The following is a 12,764-nucleotide window of genomic DNA, read 5'->3' on the forward strand; positions in this document are numbered from 1 at the left end:
AACTTGCAACATTGGGTCTATGTTCTTGTTCTATTTCCAGAAGAAGCTAGGAGGTGGGAGATCCTTTGTGATCACGTGGGATGGTACCAGTGGGAGCAACTATGGAAAAGAGTGACACAATTTTTCCTAATGACTTTGATACCCTTTGTTTTTCTGTTGTTGAAGAGGGTATGAGACTAATTTCCAGATTTCTTATAAAGGGAATGAATCCATGCATTATAGAGTTGGTATTTCTGTGGAAGGAAAAAAGGACCTTGGGTGTCCTATCTCACTCACCACAGTGCTCTTCTTTTAATTATCTTAATATTAGAAAACAATCGTCTCTTTCTCATAAGTCTCTCAAGTTAAATTAATGAGACCACATACTAATAACAAACAGTATTTTGAAAGAATTGTGCATATTTTAATGTGGTTGCTATTTAACTTTAATAGATTGTAGGCTTTGTGTATGTCAAGAAATGTCACCTCATTTACAACATATGTATTATAATATGTGTGTGCATGTATGTATGATTTAAAATATCACAGTATAAAAATAAAAAACTGGCAATAGAAAATTAGACATATAGTTAAGTAATTCATACTGTTAAAATTCTTTCATATAAGTAATATTAATTGGCAATTTGTGAATTTGTTGTTCATGGTAATTAAAATGAAGGTTCAGCATAATGGGCATATGAAATATAATAATACTAACTATGAACCATAAACTTTATATGTTCATAGGGAATTTTGTTTTAAAATTTGAAACTCTATCATATAACTCAAAGTACAGTTTTAGCCATAATTCTGTCTAAACAAAGGAAGATTAAAGGACACTGTTAAATGTAAAAAACATCCTAGGAAAAAAAAATTCCTGCTTTTCCAATTATGTGAACCATTAACCATAAAGCCACTGAGACCTTACAGCAATAAAAATTGCGAGGGGAAAGTATGAAAAAATATTGAAAACCTACAAATATTTCTAAGTTGAATATAAATTTAAAATACTGCAGAGAAAACTGACTCAAGCTGATGAATGAAAAATCAAGGGAAAATTCTTGCCTCTATAGTTCCTTCACATTATCTTAAGATTTATGTGGTCGGAGTTACCATTCCTTAGAAAGACAATAGGAAGGGATTATTTCCTTGTGATTTCTTGTACAGGAAAACTCCACAAAGGTGATGTGTTGACACTATAATGTCTAATGACAGAAGTGCAGCTTCATAAATTTGCTTCTATGGCTTTATTTTTACTAAGGATGCATCTAAAGTGTTAGAACAAAATATGCCAAAAATGTATGACATAGGTCATCAATGAGCTTGTGTGATATCCCTGGAAATCATATGTAACTATTTAATAGGCTCTTTAATGATGCAAGTAAAATGTTAACATATATTGGTATAGAATGCAAACCCAAATTATTTTAATCATTAGTAAACAATTTTGGTAATAAGCAATCATAGTAAAAGTGTATGACAACAAAAGCTGGCATGATTAATCTATACCAGGGGGGAAAAAAAAGCTATAGCAACTGTACTGTATTAAGAACTCAGATCAGATGGAAAGTGAGAGCAATACTGCTTCTAAATATTCAAACTGAGATAATTATTTTTAATCTGAGGCATCAACCCTGTTATAAGTAGATAAATATTATTTGCCCCAATTATCTAGATCAATCAGGTGATGGTAGATAATTTTGATTCAAATATTCTAGATGATGCCTTTACTTTTCCATTTCAACATTTTTCTGAATATTTTATGTTATATGTTTAGTATTAGGAGAGAAGATGGAATTAGAGTCACCAATACTGAATCAAGAGAATACAATGAACATATTGAAGGCCACAATTGATGGAGGATTTACACACTTACATAATGTTTCCTATGACTATTCATCAAATTTTCATAGATTATGATGTAGCTGAATCTAAATTAGCAACTTCTGTTTCTATTTCTACCAACACGAATTAATATGTTTAAAGATTAAATTCATAGCAGAATTAAGTGTGAATTAGGTTTTGCATAATTTCTGGAAAATATTTCTTAATGTCATTGGATATAAATAGGTACAGATTTACTTTCTGGTATATTACAATATCCTAAGTATCTAAGAGCATTTAAAAATGAAGACATTAATGAGAAAAAAATATGATTCTGAGCATTGTTTCATTTTATTCTAGGAAATGAGCTAAGAAAAATATAGATATATTTTTAATCATAATTTAGTGGTTAAAATGTCCTTTCTTTCACTAAGCCAGATTTAATTTAGCAATAACGAAGCTATATATTTGTATAAATATAAGATAAACCTCAATTGAGACAGTTTAGATATTCCACGTAGATATAAATAAATTATTACAATTGTGATAGCAACATGCAGGATGGTACAGTTATGATAATGAAATAATGTAGAAATAAAAATATAGATATATACATATCTCACATATGAACATATTTCCTCAAGTAATGATAGTAGGCATCTGATATTTCAATATTCATCTAAGTTGATACATTAGTATTAAAACCTTAAAACTCATAAGTAAAAAAGGCAGAGAATTTTAAGCAACAATGGTATTTTCAAAGTAGAAATTTAACAGTTAAATCTAATCATCCACCACATGACTATATCTAGGCAGATAAAGGATGCTAAGAAAAACAAACAAACAAAAAATACTCACTAGTCTTATTTTAAATTTATATCCTTGTTTTAAATTGTTGGCTACAGTTCTGCCCAACAAATTCACTACATTTTTAAAAATGTTTGCTTTAATTTTTTGTGTTTTTTAAATTAATTTATACAAATGTGACTATTTAGGGGTACAATGTGACATTTTGATACATGTATCCAATGTATAATTATCAAATAAGGATGGTTAGCAAGTCCATCATTTCAAACACTCGTCATTTCTTTTTGGTGAGAACATTCCAAATTCTTTCTTCTAGCTATTTGTAAATTCACAATATATTGTTGTTAATTATAGTCATTCTATACTATAGAACACTAGGTCATATTCCTCCTGTCTAATTGTGACTTTGTACTTGTTAAACAATCTATTCCTATGTCAGCACCCCTATCCTACATGACATTCTTCATAGAAATAGAAGAAGCAATAATGAAATATATATGGAAAAATAAGACACGGAATAGCTAAAGCATTCTTTAGCAAGAAAAATAAAGCAGGAGGCATCACCATACTAGACCTCAAATTATACTAAGAGATATAGTAACAAAAACGGCATGGTATTGGCACCAAAATAGATACATAGACCAATGGTACAGAATAGAAGACTCAGAGACAAACCCACATAAATGCAGTTATCTGATACTAGAAGAAGGCACCAAAAACATGCATTGGAGAAAAGATAGACTTTTCAACAAATGGTGCTGGGAAAACTGGGTATCCATATGTAGCAAAATGAGATTAAATTTCTATCTCTTACCATGCACAAAACTCAATTCAACATGAATAAAGGACTTAGGTACTAGAACAAAGACCTTGCACATAATAGAAGAAAAAAGTACCAAATCTCCACCATGTTGGCTTAGGATTTCATCCATTTTTATAGTTGAACAATATTTCACTATGTATGTACCACATTCCCTTTATCAATTCATCTGATGATGGACACAGGTTGATTCTATATATTGGTTATTGTGAGTAGTGGTATGTAATTGGGAGTGCAGATAGCAAGTCAAAATCACAGTGAGATAGATATCTTCTCACTGAAGTTAGAATGACTGTTATCACAAATCCGAAAAATAATAAGTGCTGATGAGGATGTGAAGAAAGGAGACCTCTTCCATATTATTGGTGGCACTGTAAATTAGTATACCACGTATGGAAGCTATGTGAAATTTCCTCAAAAAGCTAAATGCAGAAGTACCATATGATAAGCAATTCCACTTCTGGGAGTGCATCCAGAGGCAAAGACATTAGCCTATCAGAGAGCTATCAAGTCCAGTTCTACTATTCCTTCTTCAAACTTTCAACCTTTCTTTTCCATCCTAGCTTTCAGATCCTAATGTTCCTTACTACTTCAAAGAGGAAACAGAAGGAATCAGAAGAGGAAATGTAAAATTTAAAAATAGTATGTCTTTACCTATGTTTAGACCTCTGTATTCTAAATAAGTTTTCTATGTTCTGATGTATGGGCACTAGAATACGTCACTCCTCATGTACTCAAACACTTGTTGACAAAAAATTCTTCCCTTGTCTCTTTTTCTCACAATCTCAGTATCTTCTTTTTGACTTATTCATTGCTATTAGAATAAAAATTATATCATAAATGTAAATTTTAAGTTGAAATAATACTACTAATACCTTAAGTACCACCTCAGATACTTGACCTCACCAGCCTTGAGATTTTGGCTACTTGTTCCAACCTCACCTTTCACTGGGTTTACAAATAGTGCACAGATTCTTGTTAACTTTGCCTTCGCCTTCACATTCATGCTCTGCTGCTATCTCCCCATGCACTACCCTTTTTTATCTAGAGTATGGAACACTCTGGTACTAAGCATCTACAACCCCAAAATGCAAAGTAATCAGTAATTCAGGGGTAATATGGCTGTTGGGAAATAGGAATTGGGAGATTGGTTCTACCTTGGCATCCAACTAAAAAATACTGAGAGTTACTTCATTTGGCTTCTGGAACAACAGTACCATTAAATTCAGTTATCAATCATGTTTGATATGAAGATAGGATAAATTTAAAACCAACCCTGACATTCCCTTCTTTATTGCTCAGACACCATCTTTCTCATTTGCTTTCTGAGATTGTACTGTCTGAAAAATAGTGGCATATACAAGTTTATCTCCTGTTCAGCTATCTGGGAATAGAATACAACACGGTCAGTTTTAGCAGACCCACATCCTATTGACTTACTCCACTTATTTGTTTCCATTTATGGGAAAATGACATAAAATGTATTTTTTAAAAAAATATTTATTTTAGTTATCAACAGATATTTTATCTGTCTATCTATCTATCTATCTATCTATCTATTTATTTACATGTGATGCTAAGGATCGAACCCAGGGCCTCACACATGCCAGGCAGGCACTCTACCACTGAGCCACAACCCAAGCCCATAAAATGTATTTTGAATGTTTCCTGTCTACAATTATTCTCACCACATTCCCTCTTTCTCATTCCTTATTTTCCTCTAATCTTTTACCAATATTGCTCTGTCAAGGTCATAACTAATGTCCATGTTGTTAAGTCCAACAGACAATTCTCATTTGTTTTCTTAACCATTTGTAATGTTTGACAAAAGTGAGGATATTCCTCTCTTAGAAACATTTGCATCCACTGACTTCCAAGAAGCCACAGTTTTCTATTCTTTTTCTTTTCTTTTCCTCTCAGTACCTCAGCTTCTTCCTACTCTACGGGAAGATTCTAGAATGTGAGTGCTTTGATTTATTTTCTTCTGTCTGTGCATAATTGATAGTCTCAACTGCCGAAGGTTTTAAATACTCAGTTTTAAAGCTGAGAACTTTCAATTTTGTATCTAAAGCACCTTCACTGTTTATGTTTTTAATTTTTTTTTTCCCAACACAGGGGATTGAACTTAGAGGTTAGTTTATCTTCTTACTGGATCTCAGCCTTGTTTTTTATTTTATTTTGAGACAGGGTTTCACTAAGTTGCCAAGGCTGCCTGGAACCAGCAATCCTCCTGCCTCAGGCTCCTGAATCACTAGGACTACAGGCCTGCAATATCAGACCTGGCTAGTTTGTGTCCTTGAGCTATAGATACGTGGCTATTGGATATTATTATATAAATACCTAATCTTCTTTAAATTAAATTTATCAAAATTGAACTTCTAATTTGACTCTTTAAACCTTTACTCAGAATGAGGATTCTTCTACAACTCAGTGATGAGAAACTTTACATTTCTAGTTACTCAGGCCAAACCTGAAATCAACTTTCGTTCCTCCTCCTTCATCAATCTATCATCAAATTCTTTGGACTCTATTTGTCAAATATATACTCTTTTTTACTCATTTTGCCACCTCCACAACTACTGCATCAAACTACGTCTCGTTTACCCTCTCTTGGATGACTGCAATAGTTAGTAAAGTTGTACCAGTTATTAACTCTCTCTGTATTCCTGTTTGTACAATTTCGCTCCTATTGTTTAACCTTAAAAATCTTTGTTCCTCACTTTTTCCCCTTCAATGGTTCCCATGTCATGCAGAGTTAATGCTGAAGTGCTCTTCAATCTCTGTGAGGCCTAATTTGATCTGAGATCTCATTTCCTGTTTCTTCCTATTGCTCACCCTTTTCCAACATCATTGGCAAACTGACTTCCTAGTAAGTCTTCCAGACAGTCTTTTGTCTTTTCTGTGTCCTCTGCCTGGAATTCTTTTCCTGAGACATCTAAAAGCATCTTTTTCATGTCTGGACTAAATTCATCTTTTCAATGAAGTTGAACTTGACAACCTTATTCAAAATACCAATATTCTCCCCATGGCATTCCATAACCTTTGGTCCTGCCTTATTTTGTCTGTGGCGTATTATGATACAATGTATTTATTTATTGTTAATTTTTTTTTTTGTATTTCCCATTGGGATTTCATTTTCATGCTAGAATGTTTTATTCACTGCTGCATCCCTATTAATATAAGGGAGCATGCCAAATATATTTCTCAAATTGTTTTGGATGGAATACTTGAATGTTCTCCACCATTCTGATTCCATGAAATGAATGAATTTATTCAACAGTCAGGTAGCAGAAAAAAAAAAACTATTTAGGAAAAAACTATTAAAACCAAGGCTTTATGAAATCATATGATATATATTGTTCAAATGAAAATCAATACTGGTTTTTACTACGATTATGTGTTTGAACATCTTGAATTTCTGAATATTTTCTACTATAAAGCTGTACTTTAAGAGGTTGGTTCTTGTAAAAATTCTAAAAAGAACATTCCAAAATTGGTCTTAAATGACAGCAGACTCTGAAGTGAATTTTAACAACATTTTTTATGGGTTTCACATTGCATCTGGAAAGATTGGAGATGTGTGTAAGTACAATTATGGACTGTAATTAAAATAAGCTACTTGAGATAAAATTAATGATGTTGTCCTTGATGGTGACAACACTTACATGAAATATTGTTTAAAATATAAAACTAGTCATAATGTAGGAATTCAAAAAAGTCTAAAAAAATCTTATGGAGCTCTATGATTAAATAAAGTTTGCTCACATGTTTCATGGAATATAGAAACTTATATTTCTTTATAAACAAATATTAAATCCAAAATTGTACTAGCTATTAAAAGAGCAGAAAATATTGGACTAGACCCACTAAGTCAAAACAATAAAATGCTACATTAAGGAAAAGATATATTAGTAAACATGTATCTAAACAAAATTTTGCTTGATAATATTTTCCTTCTTAAAGAAGCACTATAATATGATTTCAAAGGGGCTATTTAATGCTATTTGTTTTATTTTCCAATAGTAATATTTTGGGAAACCTACTGGGAAATGTCTATTGAGCTAACTTTGAAAGCAAAAGTTTGATCTTTATGGTATTTGTCTCCAATTTTTAATATATCAGTTTTTCAGAAAATATAAACTGTGTGCTTATTTTTATGAGGCATGTTAATTCATTCATAAATAAAAATATAGAGTGTACTTTATCTAAATACAACAAAATCAATTTACTTTCATGAAATAACTTTGGAAGGGTATACAAAGAATATGAATCAGGCTATAGATATCATTTAGATGTTTCTTTAAATAATTGAAATCATAAGTTCTGGGAAGACAGGACTTGTGCCTTGAAGCAATATTAACCAGTAGGCATTAAATAATTTCTGCTTTGAGCAATGTTTCTATATTGAGCAACTTGGGGACAGAGAAGGAATCGTGTCACATTTAAAAACACAAATGCACATACAGAGCCCAGCATGCACTTGATGAGTATATCTGTGTAAATGCAAAACTGAATGCACTGATTATTTCCATATGAACTGATGGTAAGTGGCCAAATACCCTCCATTAATGGTTTTTCTTTAAAAAACCTAGAAATATCTTTAACCCGTTTATACTTCAGACTTTTGTGTAAAATCAGTCAGTTTTCCTCTTGTCTTCTGTTGGTGAATTTGTATATTAGTGCTTGTATTGGAGGAAAGATGTCAGGATGGTTTATGTGAAACACTTTTCATTAGTCACTTGTTATAACAAGGAGAAAATGTAAAATTTAGTTTGTGTTTATCAATATTTATTCAAATTTTTGCTGAATTTATTTGACTTAATAAAAATTGAAAAAATATTCAAAGATTTCCCATATGCCTTTCTTTCATATTCCAAATGTTAATATTTTATCAGATTTGCTTTCTTTCTTTATTTCTTTCTCTCCATTCCTACCCTGCCTACAAATTTTGTTTTGCTAAACAAAGAAATTTTTTTCTTGTCTATATGCCTATGGAGTCACCCAATGTATTTAATTGTCATGTAGTATTGATCTTCTTTAATCTGAGTGAGTTTCCCAAGTTTTCTATTAATTTGTAATTTTTATCTTTTATGACCTTTCCAAGTGTACAGGACATTTGGTTTTTAGAGTGTTCCTCAATTTGGGTTTGTTAATGTATTCTCATTATTAGATTCAGGCCATGCTTTTTTGGCAGAAAAAAAACCCCACAAAAATGATATTGAGTCCTTTTGAGTAAATCAAAAAAGAAACTCATTATCTGTATCAATAGTTATTGAATAGGACCACAGAAAGCACTCTGTAAAATATGGATTTCTTCCTTTATCCAAAAGCATATTTATTTTCATTTAAGAAAACAGATACATATAAAGGCCCGACTATGTGCTAGGTATTATGTAATAAGTTGCTGTAAAATCTGACAGTAGATGGTAAAATAATTGTATAATTGTGAAAAGCTATACAGAAGTTGTGGAACTCTAACAGGACTCTGAGTTATCGGAGAATGAAGTGTATGACTGAAGGACATTCCAGACCAAGAAAACTAGAAGGATTGAATTCATCACCTAACCAAGTTGGTCAACTAAGCCTACTCCATTCTGATATCATACGAATTGGCTGTGGTTCATGAGAAATAAATTTTCAACATCCTTGCTGTAACTACAATTATTAAAACAATTCTTGGCAAGAATACATTTTCAGAAATTGAGAAAATCTTTGGATGTCATAATGGTGCACTAAGTCTAGACAATATACTTTTCATGGCCGTTTTATACAAAATAAACTAGAGTTTCCATACTTTCCTTTGTTTGCATGTGCTTAAATATGAGTGACCATATATATTTGCTATGTATTATTGTTGCTTTTGTGATTTACTTATTTCTTACAGTTGAAGTTCATCAACACTGAAGTACCCAACAAATAAGCTTATCTGTCCTTTCTTATTTCTGATGCAAGATACTGCTCTTTACTCTAAAGCAGCCCTTATGTAAACCAAAACACATATAAACACCAAGTAACTACTTTAACATTCCATTAAAGTATTCAAGGATTTGAGAGCGTAGATCTGGAAAAAAGTATATTGTATGTTCAAAATCTGGTAATATTATTAACAGAGAATGTCTCCTTTTTTATAGTATAATTATCTCTCATTAGTCCTGAAGCTTGAAATAAAAGAGCAACACAATCCTGCAATTAGGGTACAATTGTACCTGAAATCTTCAAAGTTCAAAGTCAGAGCTCTGCAACTTATGCCTTATAACTACCAGAATGGGTATGTTCCATGTGCATTTGGTTAATCTATAGCACATTATTCTATTCCTTAATAGATATGTGAGCTGAAACTGATATGCATAGTTCAGTTACTGAGGTTAAGCTTAAAAGAAGAAAAAGAGAAATTACTCTCTGCTAAAGCATGAGCTACAAAATCACAAAGGTGAAAAGGTTTTGAGGTATTTAATTTCCTTTTTTTTCCTTGAAAAGAAATAATAGGAAATAGAACAAATACTAGACCCATTTTATTAATTGCATAGTCCAACTTGATGCATTGCATACATAGGAATGTGAAATGTCAGATTCAATTAAATGAGTGCTTGTAAAATAAACCATTTCACCACATGAGCATATTTAAATCATAATAGTTAGATAAATGCACAAAACTTTTAAATAAGCGTGTATAGCTACTCTGCTCTTTAATTATTGAAATAGAGATGTTGATTTCCTTATGTGATGATGCTATAAGCCTATGTCTCCTTATAAATGTTTGTCTCTGGCTTTTGACTTTTAACAAACTTTTTAAAAGTGATTGTACATGATGACAAGTAGCATGGCTTCTTCATATACTTAACCCTTTAGTTTTACAGATTCCTAAGTGGCAGGATGGGGAGTTGAATCAGTAGTAGCATACATGCAAAAACAGCATACACTTTAATACTTAAGTCAATAAAAAAAAAAACTCTTTAACTTAACTGGAGATATGAAGACCTTTACATCTATTACTTCAAATGCATACATATCCATCATACATATTTTAAAAATAAGTAACACTTTGTTATAAATAATAGTATTAGGAAGTATTTGTGGATTAAACTGCTCTAAACTAGACAATTTTACAAGCTTTCCCCCAAATCCTGCATGGTCATCATTCCTGTTTTACAGGTGAAGAATCTTTCTTGGACAGATTAAAAAATGTATCTAACAGTGTTTGACTAAGAATGTAGCTCAATAGGGGTTTCAGTTTAGATATGCTGAATTCCAAAAGCAGGCTCAATTTTTCTTGCCATCTATCATGAAGAGAGAGAATGGTTATATCACAGTGCATAGGTTTGCAATGAGTTTGTGTAGATTATAATGTATTAAAGTGCATTTTCAAATTATGATATCAATTGGTGATGTGTTTATCAGGATGGACCCCCATTATAAGTTGAGAAACATCTATGTAGCATGTAACAGATGTCACACAGTGGTTAAGTGGTTAAGATCATTATATTTTTTAAAATCTGGATTCAAATTCAACTTTGCCACATTATGTGTTGCCTTGAGCTAGTTTCCTGCCTTCAATTATGTCTTCAAATTTACAGAAAAGTTAATTATCAGTATGTATCAATAGGACTCATGAAAAAAATTTTATCTAATGTGATAACACATTTTAATTTACACTTTGTTATTTTAATCTTGTTTCCATATGTCATATCCATGTAAGGTCCATGTAATTCTCAAGAACAATGCACATATTAGCTTCCTATCTGGTCATTTTATTCTGATAGACTCTACACACTTCAGGTAAAGTATGAAAGAATGAGTGGACTTATTTAATGCAAAGGCTTATAACCCATTTTGAAGCACTGTTTAAAAAAAAATGGAGTCTGCTTAGACACCTACTACTGCTGCTGAGGACTGACTGACAATCGCTTATGGTGTATGTGTCGTCTATTACAGCAACAAAGCCATTGTGGTAGGTTTCTCAGCATAATCTGAAAGGATCCTGTACAGCCAGGTTCCTATCTTCAGACCACATTCACACACACAGCCATTGCCCCCCAATCACACATCCCTTGACTCAGAGAGTGCTGTAACCTTCCACGCAAATTGAGATGAAATCAATGTCATCAGATCTTTTTCTTCTATGGCGAGTTCTCATTGAAAGGGACATTGGTATTATCTTGTCTATGTAACAAAATGTGTGGCTCATCTCTGATTATCACAGATGTTTTCCTCATGTGGATCTACACAAGTGAAGGATCAAAATCTCTGCATTCTCCACTTACATTGCTTCTTGGGTTCTCTGCAAGTATGAAGAGAAGTTAACATCATCTGGATGAAATTTTCTACTTTTACTCCTTCGTCTATTTTTTTTTCTTCTCTTTCCTACCACTCAAAGCTCATAGCACAAAATTCTCAGGAAAGGTGGCTTTTAACAGACAGGAATTAAAGATTTTTATAAGTAGCTTTTGCTTTTAATCTAGTTTTCCCGAGGCAAAGGAAGCAGAGGTCTGATTTCTTGAATGAGAACCTGGGTTGAAGAACAGGAGAAAATCTTAAGATTGAAACACAAATTTACATTTTAATAGAATACCTTCCATACTGACTTTATTGGACCTCAATCTGCTGAGGAAAAGCTTATCTGGTAAGAAGAAAAATTTTATATATATTATATAGGTTCATGTATTATTAGTTGTTTTTGGAAAATTGTTAGTATAATCTGTGATGTGCTATTGTACAATAGTGTCCATACCTCTAAGTCTTCTATTTATAGTTACTCATCTAGAAAGTTCTGTGGCTGGATTTTATACTGAGTAATGGTAATGGTCAAGTAGTATGTGCACATGTATTTTTAAGCAGATGTGTCCGCAAACTTATGCTACAATTTTCAACACCACACTTCTTGATCTTGCATACAATGCAGAAGAATCTCTTATGTAAATGGATTTTTTCAGAACTAAAAATGAAAACTTTTTGATTTACTTAAATCCTACTTGCCCAGATTATACTGTGAAATTTGACCTCTATAAATCCATGTTATATTATATGATTTGGATGTTAACAGGAATAGGACATTATGTTTTTTTAAAATAACTTACATTTATTAAAATGTACAATAACATGTTCAATATAAAAAAAAAACAGCTACCTTGATGGTAACGTTTATGTGAAATTCTTAACACTATGGCCTATGATGTTTGGTAGGTTGTACCTCATTTGTGTTGTGAATAAAAATATTAAGGATGCTTAAAATATATATAAAGCTGGCATTAGTTTAAACTATTAAGTACATGATATTGATAAATATTCATATTAATATGAAATATGCAGAAATTCTCTTTCACATTAATTAGAAAAT

Source organism: Urocitellus parryii, chromosome 7 (genome assembly GCF_045843805.1).
Source record: "Urocitellus parryii isolate mUroPar1 chromosome 7, mUroPar1.hap1, whole genome shotgun sequence".
NCBI classification, from domain to species: domain Eukaryota; kingdom Metazoa; phylum Chordata; class Mammalia; order Rodentia; family Sciuridae; genus Urocitellus; species Urocitellus parryii.